This window comes from Bidens hawaiensis, unplaced genomic scaffold (assembly GCF_021521415.1).
Source record: "Bidens hawaiensis isolate Kalapana, Puna unplaced genomic scaffold, B.hawaiensis_p1.1 tig00002935_1, whole genome shotgun sequence".
Lineage (NCBI taxonomy): Eukaryota > Viridiplantae > Streptophyta > Magnoliopsida > Asterales > Asteraceae > Bidens > Bidens hawaiensis.
In genome coordinates, this window is record NW_027491158.1 from 1171903 (window position 1) to 1193856 (window position 21954).

The 21954-nt window shown below is 45.3% G+C and overlaps 1 pseudogene; it reads right to left on the minus strand.

Annotated features, from left to right (window-relative positions):
• Positions 1-2179: 2179 nt before the first annotated feature.
• The window catches only part of LOC143621688 (ent-kaurenoic acid oxidase 2-like), a 40657-nt pseudogene continuing 20882 nt past the window's right edge, over positions 2180-21954 (minus strand).

The following is a 21954-nucleotide window of genomic DNA, read 5'->3' on the forward strand; positions in this document are numbered from 1 at the left end:
CATCTAAACCAAAAAAGTAATGAGGTTTAAAAATGAGACACAACGCGTAAAAACGTACAGTTTTTCAAATACGAGATGCAATATGGCTATATAATTTTTTGTATATATCTTTTGCGCATCATACCCAACTAGGTATAAACAATCTTTGTATGTTATTTGATAGATAAATTACCTAACTATGCAACCTAAAAAGTTGTATATAAAAAATTCATCATGTATAAAAGGCGCGTGTCTCGGGCCGCTTTTTTGTGAACCACGCCTCAACCTGCACCTGATGGATAGAGCTTGCCTTTTTTAGCCTGAAGGGCAAGCCCTTGCGCCTTGTGTCGCCTCATGTCTAGATTTGCTTTCTTAAAAGCCAATGTTGTTTACATGTTGTGGTCTTCTACTTAAAAAGTTAATGACGAGGCAGATAGAAGTAAAACTAAAAAAGAAAAAACTATTGAAAGAAATTTGATTATTTATTTCCTAAACTATTACACCAAGCATGATTTATAAGTAAAATATAAAAATTTTATGTGTAGTCAAATTTTGAAAAATTAAAATTGCTTGCATAATAATCAAATTTACTATCTAAAGACGGCATTGGTGGTGGAAGGCTTTTATGTTGGTGGATGGTTGATTTGGACGTGGCGGACGACGGTTGTGATGGTGGATAGTCAATTGGTGGTTCATTCTAGGGCTGTGCAACGGTTCGGAACCGCGAGAACCGAACCGAACCGGAACCGAAAATGAGTGAAAAATAGAACCGGAACCTATTATAGTAAACCGGTTCGGTTCCAGAACCGCTAAAGCCGGTTCTCGCTAAGCGGTTCTGGCTAGAACCGGTTCGATCATTTATTTATCAAATGAGTTATGGAAACTTTGCAAATTACAAAACAAGTTTATACAATTGTATGTCTTCTTTCACGGTAAAACTAATTTAGATTACAACATGAACATCTGTTATTAAAACCTAAGTGTTGAAGTTAAAAAAAATCATTAGCAACGATAGATTAATAGAAGATCATATCATTTTATATTAAATTACCTTGATAGCTTAAATAAAAATTGATCATGGTTGTTAGTTCTTGAACGTAAAGAAAGAAGATTTGAATTAAAAATGATTGAATGGATGCCGGTTAATAAGTTACTCTATAAAAATGGTGATTGGTAAACTTATTTAAAACGTTTTGAATATTCCGGTTATTCGGTTCTAAGTTTAGAACCGCCGGTTTTACCCGGAATCGAACCGGGAACCGTTTAATGCAAATTCTGAGAACCGAGAACCGAACCGGTACACACATTAGCGGTTCTGAGGCACCGGTTCGGTTCCGGTTCCTCGGTTCTGACGGTTCCGAACAGTTTTTTGCTTACCCCTAGTTCATTCCATATATAAATGAGTTTACTGTATTTGGTTACTTTGTTAACAATAGAACGTAAACCTTTTTTGAAACGAAACACGTACAAACCTTTTTTGGTTTTTTAAAATAAAAATCTTTATTTTGATTTTTTTAGTTTTCGACTTCTTTCATAGCGGGTCTGGTTTAGTTTTTGTTTTTTTGGTTTTGCCATTTATGCTTAGAATTTTTGAAAAAAAAAATGAACCAAAATAATGTATTTGTCTCTAAAACTTCTATTCTATTTTTTTTTTGTTAAATAATGATTAATTAATTATCACACATTTTGGGTCTAAAGAGTTTGGGCTACACCATCTATATATCATAAATTCAATAACAAAAGTCGGTTTTGTTTATTTTTATAGGTTCTGTTCGATTCGGTTTTTTGGGTACATGCAAAATCAAAACTGATAACAAAATTCGGTTTTTGGAATATCATTACCAAACCATCTGTTTTTATTATGTTCAGTGTTTTCAATTTTATCATGTTGATCATTTTGGTTTCGGATCGGTTTTTTCGATTTCATGCATGCACACCCGAGATATGCATCACTATTCGAAACCTTAACACACCATGTTTCATCGGATTACCAATAATTTAGATACAGATTTTATGGTACTAAAATAGAATGTAAAAACAACCATGCATAATGTTCTTTATCTTGCAATTGGTTTAACAAATAGCAGGATAGCAAATGAAGCGGAAACAAAGCATGTTGTACACACGACATTATCCAAGTCCGTCATGCATACAACGTTATTTATATATATAGTCTCCAAACCTAGTGATCTACTCTCCTTCAGTTGGATGCTTTAACTACCATTCCCACACAGTTGTCTTTGGGCCTTGGATGAGGCAGGTACCTCACTGGACAGCTTGGATTCTCCATTTCAAGTCTACAATACAAATCAAATATATTTATCAATATTTCATCATAAATATATATAACAAAAAGAGACGGTCATTTATGAACCAATAATATGTTAAGAAACGAGAGCACAGCATAATGAATTTGAATGTGACGAATAAGGCACCAGTGTAACTACATGTTTTTCTTTCACACTAGCTCTGGTTTATATAAATGCACTATCTACTTCTCAGTTTATTATTGGTTCTGAAAATAACACATCCATGTAAATTTAAATAAATATATGAAGAAACGTGGATCTACTCACTAGTAGCAGATCTACTTTCCTCGGGTGTGATTAAACTATTTCACCGATGGTTCTTCTGGATCCGAGTTCTTCCACCTACAAAATGAACAGCGCCGTTACTTACCCCTCAGAAAGGGACAGAGGGGTCCTCTTTGGGGTAACCCTCCGGCGTGAGAATCAGTATCTTTTTGAGAAGATAATAATGTTGTATGTAAGTGAATCTCAAGAGTATTGCTGAATCGCTGAATACCCTTGATGATGTGACTGTGTGTCTTTCTGTAACTGACTGTGAGTGAGTATGATTCAATATGATTGAATGTGATATCACTGCTTGTAACTGTCAATGATTGAGTGTGAATGAATGTGTCATCAAAGTGGAGTTGATGCTGTATTTATAGTGCTAGGGTTTCCACTGGTTGGGCTCAGCCTCGTTGGCCTCCTCCAACCGCACTGCGCCATGTGTCCTCTGGGACACCTGGCGCTTTCTCGTTGGTTGTAATCATGTGGTAGCACATGTGTCATGCTGAGTTGTCGACCTTTCATTTGGCAGCTGTCAACATCAGCATATTCTTACTCCTTAAAAAGATGCCTTCTAGAAGATTGTCTGACGTGCACAATCAAGGTTGCCCTAACCCTGATTTGGATAAGGACGAGGTTGATTATGTGCACGTGTGATATGCGCCCATCCTGAGGATGCGCGAAGTCTTCTTTTTATTCTCACGCGCAGATATTTCATGCGCAGGTGTGATATGCACGAGCGTGTGATATGCGCCGCGCGCTGGTGCGCCACGCGCATATGTGACGCGCGAGCATATGTGATGTGCAAGAGCATGCGATATGCGCCGCGCGCATATGTGATGCGCGAGCATATGATGCCTGAGCATGTTTTGTATGCGCCATGCGCCTGGGTTTTGGCTTTGTGCCTTCATAATGTCTTTATCTTGCGGGTTGACCCGCCTTGATTGGTGTTGAGGCGGGTACATACCTCTTCAAGCCCCCCCAGTCTAATGTGTGTCTTATCTCGCGCGAGCGCGGTAAGATAGATATTAGACTCACTGAATTGTCCTTTTGTAGGGGGTTTTGTCGTTTTCTTGGTTGTTTCCATCGTCGCGCGAAGTTCTATCCATTTGGTTGAAAACGAAAGGTCCAAACACGTGGTTGGTTGGTGATGACGTGCGCCGTAAACGTGTCAGACTTTTCGTGTGCTCGAGGTGCTACAGTTGCCTTTCACGTCCCCTCACAGCTGTCTTGAACACGTGTCGCACTCGCATTGGTTTGTACCTGCGAGTGAGGGCGCGTGTCTGTTCCGTGGCAGGTCGGTTACATCTTTTTGTTCCCTCACACAGCTGTTAGGGACACGTGTCGCGCCTTCCTTGGGTTGCCCCTGCGAGTGGGGGCGCGTGGAATCCGATCAGCTGCCACTTTTCTCTCTCCTGGTCCTATAAAAGCAGGCCCTTAGGAAATTTTTATCTTCATCTTCATTGTTTCTAAAATTCAAATTTCTGCTTTCAATTTCTGATTTGAGTGTTTACATCGATTGGAATCCTCGATTATCGGCTATTATAGTTGTATGTCTGATAGTTCATACTCGTCTAGCCCTTCAATCACCTCCGTTGCCTCTCGAAGACGCCGTGTGAAATCTGTGGTGATGTCGACATTGAAGCAAAAAGGAAAGGGGAAGAAGGTTGTTGAAACCACATCGGAGGAAGTAGGGAGGACCAAGGCCACCAAAAGGTGGAATGAAATCCCCTGCAAATTGAAGCAGGCCGATCTCGACAACCTCATCGCCTCTCAGGGGTTTCCCACCCTGTTTGGCTGCATGTTGCCTAGGTCCGGGCAAACGGCGGCGGACCCGCCTGCCGGCTATATATCCCTATATAGCCACTTTTTCACCCACTGCAACCTTCGTCTCCCGATGACAAGGTTTGTGGGTGCACTGTTGAAGTTCTATGGGATTCACATATCCCAAGTCCATCCGTTTGGACTCGTGCGCGTGACTCACTTTGAGTTCATGTGCAAATCCCAGCGCGAGGAACCCACTCCTCGGCGCTTTCAATATTTTTATAAGGCCAAGATCCAAGACAATTGGATCTCTTTTATTCCTCGCAGTCAGAAGGTGAAGTGCTCCACTGTTTCATTCAAGAGCCTTCATGACTGGTCTGAGAGGTTTTTTTACATTAAGGCCGGTGTGATCCCCATCCGTATGACCATGCGCTCTATCACTTCTGCGCCTGCGGATGAGGATGTCCTCAAGAACCCAACTGGCGCATGGGTTAAAAAGCTGACCGCCGAACCATCCCCCGCGAAGAAAATTTGCGAGGAGGCGCTGGTTGGGGTCGGGATGAGCAGGCTCTGGGCCGACAGCGCGCTTGAGCCCGTTATCCAAGTCGACGGGTTGTGTAAGTGTTTTTGTTATTTTTTTTTTTTTTTTTTTTTGTTTTTTGTTGTTGCGCGAACATCGTTCTTTTGCTGATATCATTTAACTTGTCTTTGCGCAGTCACCAAGGATTACATCCTTGCCGCTTATGATGAACATGTGGAGGGCGGCTCCGTCGAACTTGGCGTTGGGGAGGTTGGTTTCCCGGATCGCTTCGATGACATGTTCATCCCAGTGGATCTGGATTTTGACTTTGACGGTGACGCGCCTGGTAAGCCTTCGCAATCCTGCTCATTCCTTTAGAATACCCAAGTTTATTAACAGTTCTGTCGCTTGTTTTTGTAGATGCGCTTGAAAACTACGAGCTAGAGCTCGCGGAAGAGGAGGAGGAGGAAGAGGAGGTGCCTCTACTAAAGCGCAAAGCTAAGGGGAAATCTGGCGCAGGGGCCAGTAAGAAACAGAAGAAAGAGGACACCCCTGTCGCTCATCCCCATGCTCAAACGAAAAGACCTAAGGAAACCACAAAGGTTTCTTTAAGTTCTCTGCCTGTGAGAGTGGGCAGACCTCCTGTCCACTTGAGGTATGGTGCCGTCGCCTCCTCCGTTCGCGCTGCTGAAGAGAGAAGCCGCGCCGCGCCTGCAACAGGTATACTTTGCTTATCTTCATCTGACTGAGTTATTATTAAACCGTTGGTTATTTGAATGATTGCAGAGCCGGCGACGGTAACAGATCAGCCGCAGGCGCCACAAGGTGCTACGGCTGCGCCGGGGACTCCATCGAAGTCCCCTGTTCTACCCTCTGAAAAGGGTAGGATGAATTTTATGGCGATGTTCGACGCGCGAACAGAGTTGCGCCAAGGTAAGTGTTGCACATTTGTCTTCTGAATTTTTCCTTTTGGACTTAGTCATAAACCCTTCCTTGTTTATTTGTTCATAGGAGTTGTAGCTGGTACAACAGTTGCTGATGATACTCCTGGCGCAGCTGCCGGCGCCGCTGGTTCTGGTCCTGCTCCTGCTAGTGCTGAGTCTCCCCTTGTTGGGATAACCAAGGAGCAGGAAACGGTGTTGCGCGCCGAACTGGCGGCGTCGAGACCTCCTTCGCCTCCTCCTGCACGTAGCCCTCCCCGCGAGGCTGGTTTGGAGCCTTCCAGGTCGCAGCAGAAGAGGCCTGTTGAAGGAGACGAGGAGGACGAGGGGGTTCAAGGTGAAGACTCCTTAGGAGATCGCGCCAGCCCTGCGATGCCGCAAGTGTTCGCAGCGCAGACCTCTGGTGGGGCTGGCGCTGACTTTCCTGCTTCATCCCCGCAGGTATGTATTGATTTGTTGGTCCGCTGCGCGTATCTCCCTATAAGTATGTTTTATGACTTAGAACTTTTCTTACATTTTTGCAGGAAGGTGACCACGTTTACCGCCCGAGATGGAATATTAATGAAGAAAGTTCCTTTCAATCCATGGGCGTATGCGAGGACTTCTGGGCTCATGCCGTGCCTCCTACTGAAAGGAGGTATCAAGAGGAGCGCACTCGCGCGGACTTGCTGAACGACCATGTTTTCGCTGGGTCGGCTTTTTTCGCTGCTTCCCAAGAGCTTCGTCGTGATTATATTAAAGTACGCGACGCTCTTGTGGAAGCCCAGCGAGAGGCTAAGGTGGCCGCCTGGAACCTGTCTGATGCTCGCGCGCGAGCTGAGAAACTCCAGGCGGAACTCAGTGAAAACCGAGCAAGTGCCAACACCGCATACATCAAGCGCGGGCATGAGCTCCAGGCTGCGCGGGAGAAGCAGCAGTTGGCGGAGGCCGAAGTTGCCAAGTACGCGCGCAGAGTGCGTGTCTTGGAACAGCAGGCCGAGGCGCGTGACCAAGCTATCATCAAGAGTATTACTGAGAAATCATCGTTGGAGAGCGAGGTTGCGCGCCTGAAAAGGGATTTGGCGGCCGCGCAGGCCGATAGAGATGAGGCCTTGGCCACGGCGGCGTCCAGCCAGGAAGCACTTGGTGCTGCGCAGGCGGAGAAAGAAAAATTTTTGGCAGCAGCAGCGTCTGACAAGGAGGAACTAAAAAAGGCTAAGGAAACTGTTGAGTTATTAAACTCTCAGGTTCCTGCCCTCGAGACGTCTGTTGCTGGCCTCGCGCAGGATCGCCAATGGCTGGTGTCACAGGGCATGGCTCGCTGCGCTTTGGCGATGAAATATTCCGCCGAGTTTCAAGCCCTTGTGATGGACTGCAATGCCGCCGCGCGTTTGGTGGGCCGAGCTGAAGGGTTTACGGATGGGTATGAATATGGCATGTTGAGGAAGAACCCATCCGAGTACCCTTACAAGTTCGATGCGGCCTGCGCGGACATGGCCGCGGTGGGGGAAAAGTATATGAATACTCCCATCCCCATCCTTATGCAGGTACCTTGATCTTAATGAGTTTTACTTTACTAACATTTCTAAGTGTTTGTACTCATTACTTTTCTAATGATTTACAGATAGCTGCGCTTGCTGACCAGCCCGACCTCGGCGCACTAAAGAAGTTGCTTGATGATTGCGAGAGGGCTGGTGGCGATGATGGTGGCGCGGGGGATGTTGCCCCTGCCAGCGGCTCTGGCGCGGCGAAAGAATCTGCTCGTGACACCGTTGTGATCGAAGACTCCAATGAGGAGGAAGAACTTGACTATGGTCAGTTCGGAGATGAAGAGCAGACCGCGCCAGATGCTGCGCGAGATGATGAGGATGATGAAGCGGCTGACGTCGACGTGGAGACTTGAGAAGCCCTTCATCAAATTTTGTATATTTATCTTTTATACTTGTAGTTTGTAACTCATCATACTTGTAAATTTCGATCCAATGAAATGAAACTTGTTATCTCCTTTTCGTATCTTGCGCATTTCCATTCATCTCTTCATGTTTGGTTGTATAGATATAAGATATGCTTGAACGTTAAAATAAGAACAAGGTTGTAAGGAAATTATTCACTTAACCTCTGTTCTATTTTGTTTGTGGCTCTCGCAGTATCTTGCTCATGCTGACATGCACGCTAATTTTTCGTTATTTCTTTTTCGCGCGTTGGTGTCACGCGGTATGGAAGTATGAGTTTAGCCATTACATGTCAGCTTGTGTTACTCAGATATCCACTATGGTTCCGCGCGCGGCGTCGACCTGAGACCTTAACATGATATGGCATGTACTTTGCCTTAGTTTTGTTTAAGGATTTTTATGATCAGGCTGCGCGGGGTGTAAGATGGATGTATGTGAGTGTTTTGAGCTAAGGCTCTTTGTTTTGGGCTAAGGCCCTGACGATTTTAGAGTTAAGACTCATTAACGTGTTTGAGCTAAGGCTCGTAATTTTGGGCTAAGGCCCTGACGTTTTAGAGTTAAGACTCTTTAACGCGTTTGAGCTAAGGCTCGCGCATGTATGTTTTACTTCGCTTTATTTTGTTTTGAAGTCAATATAATGTTGTCATATTGTTCCAATTTAATAAAGGAAGTGTGAAACATGTATGCAAAGGTAATAGAACCAATATTGAAAGATAGCGCGAATCAGCATTCATGATGGCTTAAAAGCCTTGATTACAAATTTGAACTTTTTACATGAAGCATTTTCTAAGTTGTGCCGCGTTCCACGCGCGCGGTATCTTTTTTCCGCTCAAATCTTTTAAAGCGTACGCGCCTTTCCCCAGATCTTCTGAAATTTGATAAGGTCCCTCCCAATTGGGGGACATTTTTCCTGGGGGTATTGCGCGACTAGCTTCATTGTTTCGAAGGACAAAATCATTTTTCTTGAAGTGGCACTCTTAAAAAGCGCTGATTATAATACTTTTCCAGCTTTTTCTTGTATCTGGCCTCAGTAATGATAGCCGCTTCTCTGCGCCCTTCAAGCAAGTTAAGGTCCAATCTTCTTTCGCGGTCGTTATCAGTTTTGCTCATCATGAGTACCCTATGGGATGGGCATCCAATTTCCGCTGGGATCATAGCCTCTGTCCCATAGGTTAGGCTGAACGGGGATTCGCCATTGCTAGTTTTGCTTAATGTCCTGTGCGCCCACAAGACATTAGGTAACTCTTCGAGCCAAGAATGGGATTCTCCCTCCAATCTTTTCTTCAGCCCATTTAGCAAACTTTGATTCGCGCGCTCCACTTGGCCATTCCCCTGAGGGTGGTAGACGGACGTGAAGATTTGGTTGATGTGCAATTCTTTGAGCCAGCTTGACATCTTCCTGTCAGTGAATTGTTTGCCATTGTCGCTCACAATTTCCATAGGAAGGCCAAAACGGCAAATGATGTGGCTCCAGATAAATTGCTTCATCGCCTCCGCTGTGATTTTTGCTAGTGGCTTGGCTTCAACCCATTTTGTGAAATAGTCTATCGCCACTACCAAAAATTTCACTCGCCCTTGCGTTTGCGGCAGGGGCCCCACAATATCAATGGCCCATTTGTGGAAAGGCCATGCGGAGGTGACTGGAATCAAGTTGTTCTTTGGACGCATGGTGTTTGGCGCGTGGCTCTGACATGCCTTGCATTTTTGGATTTCTTTTAGCGCATCCAAGTACATGCCTGGCCAATAGTAGCCTGAGCTCATCGCCTTGGCAACCACCATGCGCGGACCAGCGTGAATTCCACAGATTCCTTCATGAATCTCCCTAATCACATAGCTTGCTTCTTCCGCATCCAGGCATTTCATGAGCGGTCCAAGATAAGAGCGCCGATACACTGTACCATCAAGTAGTTCATAGTTCTGTGCCTTGTGTCTTATCTTTCTCGCCTGTGCGCGATCATCCGGTAACTTCCCCTCTTTCAGGAATTCCATTATTGGAGTTATCCAGGATGAAGGAGTTGTATGAATTACCAGGACCGATTGCGTTTGCACTGACGGGCTGCTCATTATTTCCACCCTGACATCTTTGCCAAAGTGATCAAAATTAGTTGATGCCATTTTACTCAACGCGTCTGCGGACTTGTTTTCGCTTCGCGAGATGTGTATGATTCTGAAGAAGTCAAACTGCTCAACGAGCTTTTTTGCCTGCTCTAGATACAGAGGCATTGTGTTCTCCTTGGCGTCATATAGGCCGTTGACCTGAGCAGCTACCAAGTAAGAATCAACATGCGCCTCTAGTCTTTTAACCCCAAACTTGCGCGCGATGCGCAGACCAGCCAGCAGGGCTTCATACTCAGCCTCATTGTTGGTACTCTTGAAGTCCAACCTGATAGCATAAGTATATTCATGATTATCAGGGTCCACCAGTTTGAGACCTGCGCCAGACCCTTCGCTGTTGGAGGCTCCATCAGTGAATAGCCTCCAAACATCTTCTTCATCATTTGGTCGCGGAGGGTCTACCTCGCGCTGAGCTTCTTCAATCTTTCCCTCTGGGATTTCCGTGATGAAATCCGCCAAAACTTGACCCTTTATTGCTGGACGGGGCTTATAAGTGATCGTGTGTTCACCTAATTCCAGCGCCCACTTTGTCAGCCTTCCGGAGAGCGCGGGACGTCGCAAGACTTGCTGGATGTTGTAACCAGTCAGTACTTCAATAGGATGACCATTGAAATATCTATGTAGCTTGCGCGACGCGTGTGTTAGTGACAAAACTAATTTTTCCATGATGGAATAGCGCGTCTCAGGGTCTGTGAGCACTCGACTCACATAGTATATTGGCGTTTGGATCCCCTTGCGATCCACCAATAATACTGCGCCAATGGCGCGATCTCCAGCTGACAAGTACAATGTAAGGGTTTCGCCAGGAAGTGGGGCTGTGAGCGCGGGCAGCTTTATGAGACATTCTTTTATCTCATTGAAAGCTTGCTCAGCCTCAGGCGTCCACTTGAATTGGCTCTTCTTCAAACAGTTCCTCAAGGTGTTAACGAATGGAGTAGATTTGCTGGCGTGGTTCGCTAGGAACCTGTTGATTGACACCAATCTACCATTCAGCTTCTGAACCTCTTTCATGGTGGATGGTGAAGGCATGTCAAGGATGGCTTCCACCTTCTCAGGATTCACCTTGAAACCCTCCTTAGTGACCATTACACCAAGAAATTTCCCCTCTTCCGCGCCAAAAGTACATTTGCTCGGGTTGAGCTTCATGTTAACTTCCGTTAGGCGCTGAAGAGTTTCCTCGATGTCGTTGAGCATTTGTCTCTCCTCCCTGCTCTTGATCACCAAATCATCGACGTAGACTTCTAGATTTCTTCCGATTTGTTCACTGAAAACCGAATCCATAAGTCTCTGATAGGTTGCGCCCGCATTCTTTAAACCAAAGGGCATTTTTGTGTAACAAAAAACACCCTTGTCGGTTCTGAAGGCCGTCTTGTCTTCATCCTGTGGTGCCATTTGAATCTGGTGATAGCCTTTGTAGGCATCCAGGAAACATTTGAGCTTGAAAGGCGCCACGGAGTCCACCTTTGCGTCGATGTTTGGTAGTGGGTAACAGTCTTTCGGACATGCTTTGTTGAGGTCCTTGAAGTCAATACACATCCTCCATGACCCGTTGCTTTTCTTTACCATCACAGGATTGGCTACCCACGTCTGGTATCGGATCGGGCGGATAATGTTTGCGCGCAACAAGTCCTCAACTTGCTCATTCATGGCCTTCGCCTTTTCATCCCCCATGATTCTCTTCTTCTGAGCAATTGGCTCCACCGACTTGAACGTGTTAAGAGAGTGTTGCGCCAAGTCTCGCGGGACCCCAGTCATATCGGAGTGTTGCCACGCGAAGACCGACATGTATTTTGTGAGCAACCTTTTCACTCTCAATCTCGTGTCGTCTGAAATGGTAGCGCCAATTGTGACCGTTTGGTCGGGGAATTTTGGGTTTAAAATCCACTTCTCTGGCGCATTGTCCGCCGTTGGAAGTTTCATTCTCCCTTCCCGCGGCGTGGTTGTCACTGCGCACAAATGATCGCGGTAAACAAATGCTACGCCTGTTGGTGTAGGGATCCCCAATGCGCCGTGCGCTGGCGATGGTACAGCATTAAATTGGGCAATTGTTCCCCTACCCAGGATCATATTGTGGCATGACGTGGTGGGCAAGACCAAGAAGTTAACAACTTCGGCTCGCTTGTGCTCATCATCCCCCATAGTTAGTTCAAATTGAATCTGGCCTAGGGGATGTATGATTTCATTTGAGACACCACAGATTGGTGCGTTCACAATTTCGAGCCGAGCTTGGTCTGCCGGGTCTAACTTTCTGAAACACTGCTCATACATAATGTCAGATTCGCTTCCAGTGTCCACCAGGACCTTTGACACTTCGTAATGAGCAATGTGTGTGGTAATAACGAGAGGACTGCTTATTGAAGGGCCTCCCCTGATTCTTGGGAAGATGACTTGCTGCTCGCGCCAATCTCCGTGAATTTGCGCGCTTCTCTTTCTTGACGTCTGCCCTTGTCGTCCCCCCTCAGCCACACAGATTCTTTTGTACTTCTTGCTGGCAGAGGCTCCCTCCGGTTGCTCATCTTCTATTCTTTGGTTTTTCACCAAGTGAGCCAGCCTGCCAGACTTTACATCCTTCTCGATCGCATCCTTTAAATGATGGCATGCGTCGGTGTTGTGGCCCGGGGACCTGTGAAATTCACAATATTTACCACTGTTTTGCGGCCCCTTGTAGTGTAGTTGCTTGGGAGGCTTGAATTGGACATTCTCAGTACTTAACACCTGTGAAGGTGTTTTAGTGAGAGGAGTCCATATTCTTGGCAGAGGTCTGCTAGGATCTCTGCCGCCCTCCCTCTTGTCACCCTCCCCGTGTTTACGAGCATCCTTTTGGGGCTGGGGTGAGCTTGGTTGCGCTTGTTTTTCCGCGGAAGAAAAACTTGTTGGCTGCAACCTGGACCATACAGAGTTCTGTTTGGCCCTCTTCTCTTTGCTGCGCGGTGATTCAGCCTGATGCGCTCTTTCTCTTGCCCTATCTTGGGCAATCTGTTTCTCATTTCTCGCGAAAACTCGCGATGCCTCCATTAACTTGGCCCACGTGGTGGGCATACCATCTTTGCTTACGAGAGCTCGTCGTAACTGATCACTGCGCGCGCCTTGTATAAAGGCCACGCGCAGGAGCTGCTCAGTTATGCCCCCGATTGCCAGGGACTCCTGATTGAAACGAGTGATGTAATCTTCAATCGTTTCATCATTCCTGCGGATGCAGTGCATGATGTCATCAGGATCGCGCGTGTGCCTGCGCTGCTGTACGAAGTGGGCCTGGAACTTTTCTAATAGTTCCTCGAACCCATCAATTTGCCCTGTCGGCAAGCTCTCGAACCATACTCGCGCTGCGCCCGTGAGGCAGCGGGCAAACATATGACACCACGTTGGCATCGTCCAGCTCTCTAGGTTTCCCGTGTTATAGAAACCTTGCAAAAAGTCATCTGGATCTGTCGTGCCATCATATTTCCCCAGACCACTTGGCATCTTGGTCTTATGCTGGATGGGAGCCTGCGCGATGCGCGCAGTAAACTTTGAGTGTTTTACCAGGATGGCTGGTCTGTAGGGTGTGGTTACGTCCACTTGCCCTCTGACCGGTGGGCTGTATGGCATGTGCAGATCCGGATCTGCTCTGGCTCCTGGCGCCATGTTCACAGGCGCGCGGAGCTGCGAGCCTCCTGCATGAGTATCCCTTGTCTTTCTCATGCTATGCACCTCTTCATCACTGAACTCTGTGTGTGCAGTGTGAACAGAATGCCCTTCTTCCGGCGCGCGCGGCCTTTTTGTGGGCTGCTTCTCCATCGCTTGCCTTTGTGTTTGGTCGGCTAGCTTCTTCTGTTTGATCATTTCAGTGTACTTTTCCATCAGACGCCGTTGCTCATTTATGAGCCATTCATTCGGATCGTCTGCTTCATCTTCTGGACCCATTGGTCCCTTCAGCTTCGCGCCGGCCATATTTTGTAACGTGCGATCGTCTGGAGGAGTTTCAGTCTGGCCGTGAGGGGTTGTGACGAAGGGACGGTTGCTGGTGGTACGCGTAGAATCACGCGGAACCCTCAGAACCTGCTGTCCGTCGTTAACACCCTCACGTTCAATATCCTCCAGAGCTTGATCAACGTTACGAACTCCAGAAACCATGGTGATTGAATTTTTTAGATCTGGATGAGATCTGATTGCCGTTTGTAACAGTGGATGGCGCCAATGAAGAAACGTGGATCTACTCACTAGTAGCAGATCTACTTTCCTCGGGTGTGATTAAACTATTTCACCGATGGTTCTTCTGGATCCGAGTTCTTCCACCTACAAAATGAACAGCGCCGTTACTTACCCCTCAGAAAGGGACAGAGGGGTCCTCTTTGGGGTAACCCTCCGGCGTGAGAATCAGTATCTTTTTGAGAAGATAATAATGTTGTATGTAAGTGAATCTCAAGAGTATTGCTGAATCGCTGAATACCCTTGATGATGTGACTGTGTGTCTTTCTGTAACTGACTGTGAGTGAGTATGATTCAATATGATTGAATGTGATATCACTGCTTGTAACTGTCAATGATTGAGTGTGAATGAATGTGTCATCAAAGTGGAGTTGATGCTGTATTTATAGTGCTAGGGTTTCCACTGGTTGGGCTCAGCCTCGTTGGCCTCCTCCAACCGCACTGCGCCATGTGTCCTCTGGGACACCTGGCGCTTTCTCGTTGGTTGTAATCATGTGGTAGCACATGTGTCATGCTGAGTTGTCGACCTTTCATTTGGCAGCTGTCAACATCAGCATATTCTTACTCCTTAAAAAGATGCCTTCTAGAAGATTGTCTGACGTGCACAATCAAGGTTGCCCTAACCCTGATTTGGATAAGGACGAGGTTGATTATGTGCACGTGTGATATGCGCCCATCCTGAGGATGCGCGAAGTCTTCTTTTTATTCTCACGCGCAGATATTTCATGCGCAGGTGTGATATGCACGAGCGTGTGATATGCGCCGCGCGCTGGTGCGCCACGCGCATATGTGACGCGCGAGCATATGTGATGTGCAAGAGCATGCGATATGCGCCGCGCGCATATGTGATGCGCGAGCATATGATGCCTGAGCATGTTTTGTATGCGCCATGCGCCTGGGTTTTGGCTTTGTGCCTTCATAATGTCTTTATCTTGCGGGTTGACCCGCCTTGATTGGTGTTGAGGCGGGTACATACCTCTTCAATATATATATGAGTGTGGATTGGAGAACTCTTTATTGAGAGAACAAAAATATATATAAAATATAAGATATTTAATTTTCACTCTTAAAATTTTAAATATAAGAAAATCATTTTTAAATATATATTTTAAACAAACTTCATTAACGTATGGAACTTATACATGTGAAAACTGAGGATTTATATAAATTAATTATTATATATTTTTCTAACAATAGTTTAGTGTTAAACAATAATCTTACTTGTATTTTAGGAGAAAATGATGAAGGAAGATGGAAATCTCTAGCTTGGCAAGGGTGTATCCAGGTCAAAGTCTACTTCCTCCTCCAAATGGAACAAAAGTACCTGGTTTTGGTACATACCCCTGGTCAACATGCATGCTCATATTAGTTGTACAACTCACAAAGTCATTAGTATATTGATACAACCCAAAAACTAAAATATATATTTTATTGAAATAAGAAGATAGTTGGCCCGATTCAAAAGGGGCTAGTCTCCGATTTAACCAATTCGAGATGGTAAGTCTCCAATTACATGATGAACTTGATAATCAAAATTAATAAGACAATGAAAACTAAAACAGAAATGAAATACTTATAACATAATTTAGGTAATTAATGTCTCCTAACATTCGGCCTTTGACAGTCAATGATCAACAGTCAACCCCCCACTAATTCAGCCCTAAACCTTTGCTCCTGATTGACTGGGTCAAGGTAACTGACCCAAGACCTTTTGGACCCAGATGGGTTGACCCGCTGATAAGGTGGAGTCTTATCAATACTTCCGGCCCGGAGAAACGACTTGTCCTCAAGTTGTAAAAATGGAATCTGTCTTGGCAGCTTCTGGGAGTGTTTCCAAATCGGTTTGAGTGTGAGATGGTGGAAAGTGGCAGGCCTTTAAAGATTGGGAGGCAGTCCTTGCAACTTGTAGTCTTGACCTTTGATGGTGAATACTTGTGACATCTCGTTCCAATTGGCTTGTATCGTGTTTAGTGTGGCCAGCCATTTAATGCCGAGTACGACGTCAACCCCTCCTAATGCAAACGGGTAAAATTCTTGAGTTATTTGAAGATCATAGAGTTGCAGCGAGACATCCTTGCAAACCTGATTGCACCTGATTATGTCACCGTTCCCGATTTGTACATCGAAAGGAGTAACAAACTGGGTAGTGAGCTTCAACTCGCAAACCAACTTATCCGAAATAAAATTATGTGTTGACCCGCTATCAACCAAAATTAGAACTTTAGTTGTACCTAAAATACCATGAAGTTTCATTGCCTATGTAAGTAACTGGCCAAAAAGTGCGTGAAGGCTAATCTCAGCCAAGTCATCGGTAGAAGTATCGGTGACTGCTCTTCTGCCCATGTTCTGATCATCTACATCATCAGCCATTTCGAGCAGTTTGAAGGTGCCCGTCTTGCATCGGTGACCGGGACTATACTTGTCACCACATCTGTAGCATTCCCCTTTGTCATAACGTGTTTGTTTCTCGGTTTCAGGGAAACGAGGAAGTGTCTTTTGCTGATCAGTGGCTGAAGAGTTAATCGTGGAAGTGGTCTCAACTTCAGACCCTTTGCTGGTTCGGGTGTGTTCTATCTTGGATTCATATTCCAAGGCTAAGCTCATCGCTTTGTAAACGGTCAGTGGTTTATGGATCCTAACATCAACTTTCAACTCTTCCTTTAGGCCATTAAGAAAAACCCCAAGTAAACAATGGTCGGGCCAGTTTGAGACCCGTGCCGATCGGCGTGCAAACTCCTACCGATACTCCTGGACAGAACCTGTTTGCTTGATACCACAAAGGTACTCATCGGAATTTTGAAACTCCGGTGGTCCAAAATATTTCTGCAGTGCTTTTACCAATTCCTCCCAGTAGGTTAACTCCAGCTCGGCTGTTAACCAGGAGTAATAATCCAAAGCATCTCCATCTAAATGCATTGCTGCTACATCAACTTTCTCTTCTTCCATGGTGTTGTAAAAACGGAAATACTTTTCAGCCTTTAATACCCATCCTCTTGGGTCGCCTCCACTGAACGTCGGGAAATCAATCTTATGGTAGGGTCAGTATTGCGGTTGCGATCGCCAAGAACTGTCTCCTTCATCAAATCGGTTTTTGCTCTGGCTGGGCTTATCACGGGGTTGAGACTGCTGTTTAACGGCTGCCATGTCGGAGTCTAATGACTCGAGTTTTGCGGAAATCGCAGCTAACTGGGTGGCGATCGGATCACCCTGACCAGCGCCACTATCTACTGAGTTGTTCTGGGTCTGAACCATCTTCGATTTCCCGGCAATGGAACCAAATGATAGAACCCAAAAACTAAAATATATATTTTATTGAAATAAGAAGATAGTTGGCCTGATTCGAGAGGGGCTAGTCTCCGATTTAACCAATTCGAGATGGTAAGTCTCCAATTACAAGATGAACTTGATAATCAAAATAAACAAGACAATGAAAACTAAAACAGAAATGAAATACTTATAACATAATTTAGGTAATTAATGTCTCCTAACATTCAGCCTTTGACAGTCAATGGTCAACGGTCAGCCCCCCACTAATTCAGCCCTAAACCTTTGCTCCTGATTGACTGGGTCAAGGTAACTGACCCAAGACCTTTTGGACCCAGATGGGTTGACCCGCTGATAAGGTGGAGTCTTATCATATATACAAATACAAGCAAGAAATTAAAGACTTACATCCCATCTTGAAGGATCAAACTCTTTGGGTTGTGGGTAATATTCAGGATTATGGTGAACACTCCTATACCAAAGCAAAATCTTCCATCCCTTAGGAATCACATAACCTAAAACCAAATAACAAATTCATATATAAGGGTTTTGCAATTCAAAAAGGAGTAGCAATATAGCTTGTTGCGCGCTTGACATTCTGTTTCGATGTAATCACTATTTTTTAGTTTAATATCCATGAATAAATATTTATACACAACAATTTTAAAGATTTTTCATGTATAAGTAATTAATAGTAATGAGGTTTATTATATATTTACCGAACCTTTGAACTCGACATCTTCTTTGGTTTCTCGAAAAGTCATGAACGAAAATGATACCACGCGAAGCGTTTCATCAATCACCTTAGATAGATACTCCATTTTCCTATACTCGATTAGGGTCAACCTCTTTTGGTCATATCGCATATTATTCGCAATCTTCTCTTGTTCTTCCTTCGCGGTTTGGAAAACATCAGGGTGTGCTTGGAGAAAGATAGTGGCCCACATTGTGATGTGGCCTGAAGACTCATGGCCCGCGTTTAGGTACGCTATTAATGTATCGATGATCTCTTCGTTTAGTTTTCTTCCGTTGTCGTCTTCACACTCTAGGAGAAGATCGAGCATATCCTTCCGGGTAACCCCTTGAGGCGTCTCTTGCTTCTTCCTGCGTTCGTTTATTATTCCATCCATAATGGTTGCGAGTTTCCTTCTTGCCTATAAATGTGTAGTAATTCAATTGACTCAATTTCTAACATGACATCAAATTCATAGGTTTGGGTTCAGTTGACTCAATTCACGTTTCGCTAATGGGTCATGTTTGGGTTGACCTGATGGATTTGGGTCAGTTTCAAGCCAAGCCCATGAAATGTGTTTTTTTTTTAAATTTATTTTAAAGTATTAATGTTCAAAAAACTTAAATTAAATTTCATGGGTTGGGTTCACGTTTACCATCATAAAAACTTATGATGTGTTCATGTCTATGTGTTTGACACGATTTCCAAATTAGTGTCGTGCTTATGAACATGTCAATTATTCGGGTTCGTGTTGAGTTCAACCCACCGACCCGTAAACATGACCCATTTAAGATAATCATCTTCAAAACAAAACAATCATAGTACAAGTGTATATTACTATTTTGTAGCAAACAAAACACCAACATAACGAACCTTAAGTGCTTCATAGTATGCAAAACCAGGAATATTGATGGCCATGGCTCTAAGGCCACAATTAAGAGTTGTGCACTCTTTCTCCAAGACCTCCATTAAGTGTTCAATCTCCGAGCTTAGAAAAATATACATAATTATCTTAAACGTTAACCTTCGGAGTTCGGTCAGGAACTCGATTCTGCCCATTTTTGACCATTTATCCAACGACGAGACCACATTGGTCTCGATGCAGGGGATGTACATAGACAAGGCTTCATGGCCATTGATCGGTGTTTTAGTCAACTTACGAAGCCTTTTGTGTTCTTCATATGATATTCCAATAAACGATTTTCTTCCCGCGATTTCAACCGCAGAGTCGGGCCACCCTTGCTTGAACCTGTTGTCATCCAACAACACCTGTCTAACTACTTCGGGTACTGTCACGATGATGGCAGGACTACCGAACATCATTGACTTGTAAATACCACTTGACCCGCATCTAAATTTGAAAATTTGAAAAAGAAAACATATTGTTTTGTGAAAATGATAAATAAAAAGATTTTGCTACATCAAATTTATCAAAGATACCACTGACAATCAATACAACTTGCACATATTATGCAATACGGGTCGTGTTAATCTCATTAGTGTTAGTTTGTGTCCGGTGACAAATGAATACAGCTCGTATAGAGTAATACGTGTATAGTCAAATTTTATATTTGTTTTAGTTTTTTTTTGAACGGCATATTTTTATTAGAAACTAAAAAAAGAACTTGACTAGCAAGATACTAGCCAAAAACAACACACCAAAGTGCATATACACCTGTGAAGAGGTAGGTCCCAGCAGAGCCCAGTTGGACCCGCAAGACTCACCTTGAACAGGGACGTCTGCGCAACGACCAATTGCTCCAGCAGGACCCACCATGCTCAGAGAACCTTACGCGCAGTACGCCAGCTGTACCCGCAGGGAAAGCCTCCCAATGGTGAAGTACCCCGCCTGTTCCCGCAGCTGCGGATACAAGCCATCAGGGAAGGCTACCCGCACTAACAGCAAAGCTACACGCACAAGGCACTAGCTACTTCAGTATTCACATGAAGGAATGAGCAAGGCGGGAATCCCGCCTAAATGAGCCAGTCCGTATGCTTCTGGAAGATCTTTTGTACTATACCTACTAAGGTATGGGCAGAATAGACGATTTGACCAGAACAGCCCATGAACCAATCACAGGGTGACAGCTCACCGACAACAGTACGAGGAGGAGCACCCTCTAGTACTGTTTGTCACTATTAGCCGCTGCCTACTCACCAACCCTTACGATGGGACGTGCGCAGCCTACATTTGGTGGAACAGTGCGCAGCCCGCAGTAAAGGAACAGTGTACAGCCGACCTTATTACTGTCGGCCGTAGCCTATCCACCAACCAGCATGGCCTGTGCATAATCCACTGTTGGTGGAACAGGAATACTATTCAGCCGGCTGTACCTTCTAGGAAACCTACCTTCGGCTATAAATACTCCAACACCTTGGAATGGTAAGGACATCATCTGATATCTCAATCTTATCTAGCAATCTCTTAATATACACTTATATTCAGAGCAATCTAGTCTGATTCTCACGCAGGAGGGTGGTCACAAGGAGGAACCCCCCCCCCCTTCTCAATGACGAGCTTACGGTGTCTGTTTTGCAGGTCCCCTGAAGAACAACCTTCTCTGCTGGACCTCATCCTCGTGGGAAACATTACTTAACCCCCAGATTATCTATAATCTGCCCGTGGGTTCATCTAGTGTTTCTTCATTGGCTCCATCCGTGCATAAAGCTAGAACTAATTCTTAGTTTTTTCAAAATTTCTGAAGAAATGGTTAACGTTACTCCGGTCCAAAGGCCAGTAATCGACCAAGAAACCCCGGTAACCACAACCCCAGCAACTGGGGGGAACACCGGCGGTTATACAAATCTTACGAACACTACCCTGACTACCCAAGCCGGGGCAAGTGCAGTAAATATTCCACTGGGGTTCACTGATGCCCAGTTGGAAAAACGAACGAGGGTCCCTCGCCAAACACTAGATCAAGTGAAGGCGTGGGCCGAAGCACGTCAGAGAGAGTTCCAAGCTGAATTGGATGAACGCTTGCGTTCAGTTCAACAGGCTGACGAATTCGGCAGTACTCGCCAACATCTCAATATGAACAGCGAGTGCGAGTACTCAGACGACGAGAGGGAAGAATCCGATACCGACGCAAACCCTCGCCATAAGGCGAAAGGGAAGCGTAAGGAAACGGACTTCCAACCGAAAAGGAATTTTGGGGAAGCTTTTAAACCAACAAATGCGGAGAGAAACCCGCGTGACTTCTCCAAAACCTTTAGACCAACTGCTACAAATGCAGGAAAGTCAAAGTTCGCAAGGGACATTGCGGAAGCAATCGCCCCGAGAAGTGCCAAACAAATGTCCAACATTGGCACTTATGATGGTCTATCCGACCCAGACGACCACTTGAACAGATTCATTGCGGGGGCAACCGTCAGTAACTGGACGGAACCCACGTGGTGTTATATGTTCCAGATGACTCTGGTTGGAGCGGCCAGGGCATGGTTCGACCGTTTACCGGTCCACCACATTTATGATTGGGCGGACTTTCAGAACAAGTTCAGCCAGCAGAGGAAATATACTGAAGAACAGTGGACGATCCTCAACTGCGTTAGAGAGGAGGATGAATCTTTACTAGACTTCATCACTCGCTTCAACTCCAAAAAGCTAAGTCTCGGCAACATAAGTGAAGATCTTGTTCGCGCCGCTTTCATCCAGGGCGCCGAATACCCAGAGCTTATCCGCACATTGACGGGTAAGGATGGCATGCCATCAACATGGGATGCCATCATGACGGCGGCCAAGCGCTTTGCCGAGACGGAGAAGCAACTGGGAAGGGATCTTCCCCAGAGTACACACCTCTACACGCAGAGGACAAGAGAGAACAATGTTCGGATCGCCCGGCAGAACAAAAAGAGGAAGCTAGGTATCTGGCAGTCAAGGGTAAACTTTGACACCTCATCCAGCTCTCACCCTCTTGTTGGCGGAAGAAATCACACACACCCTTCA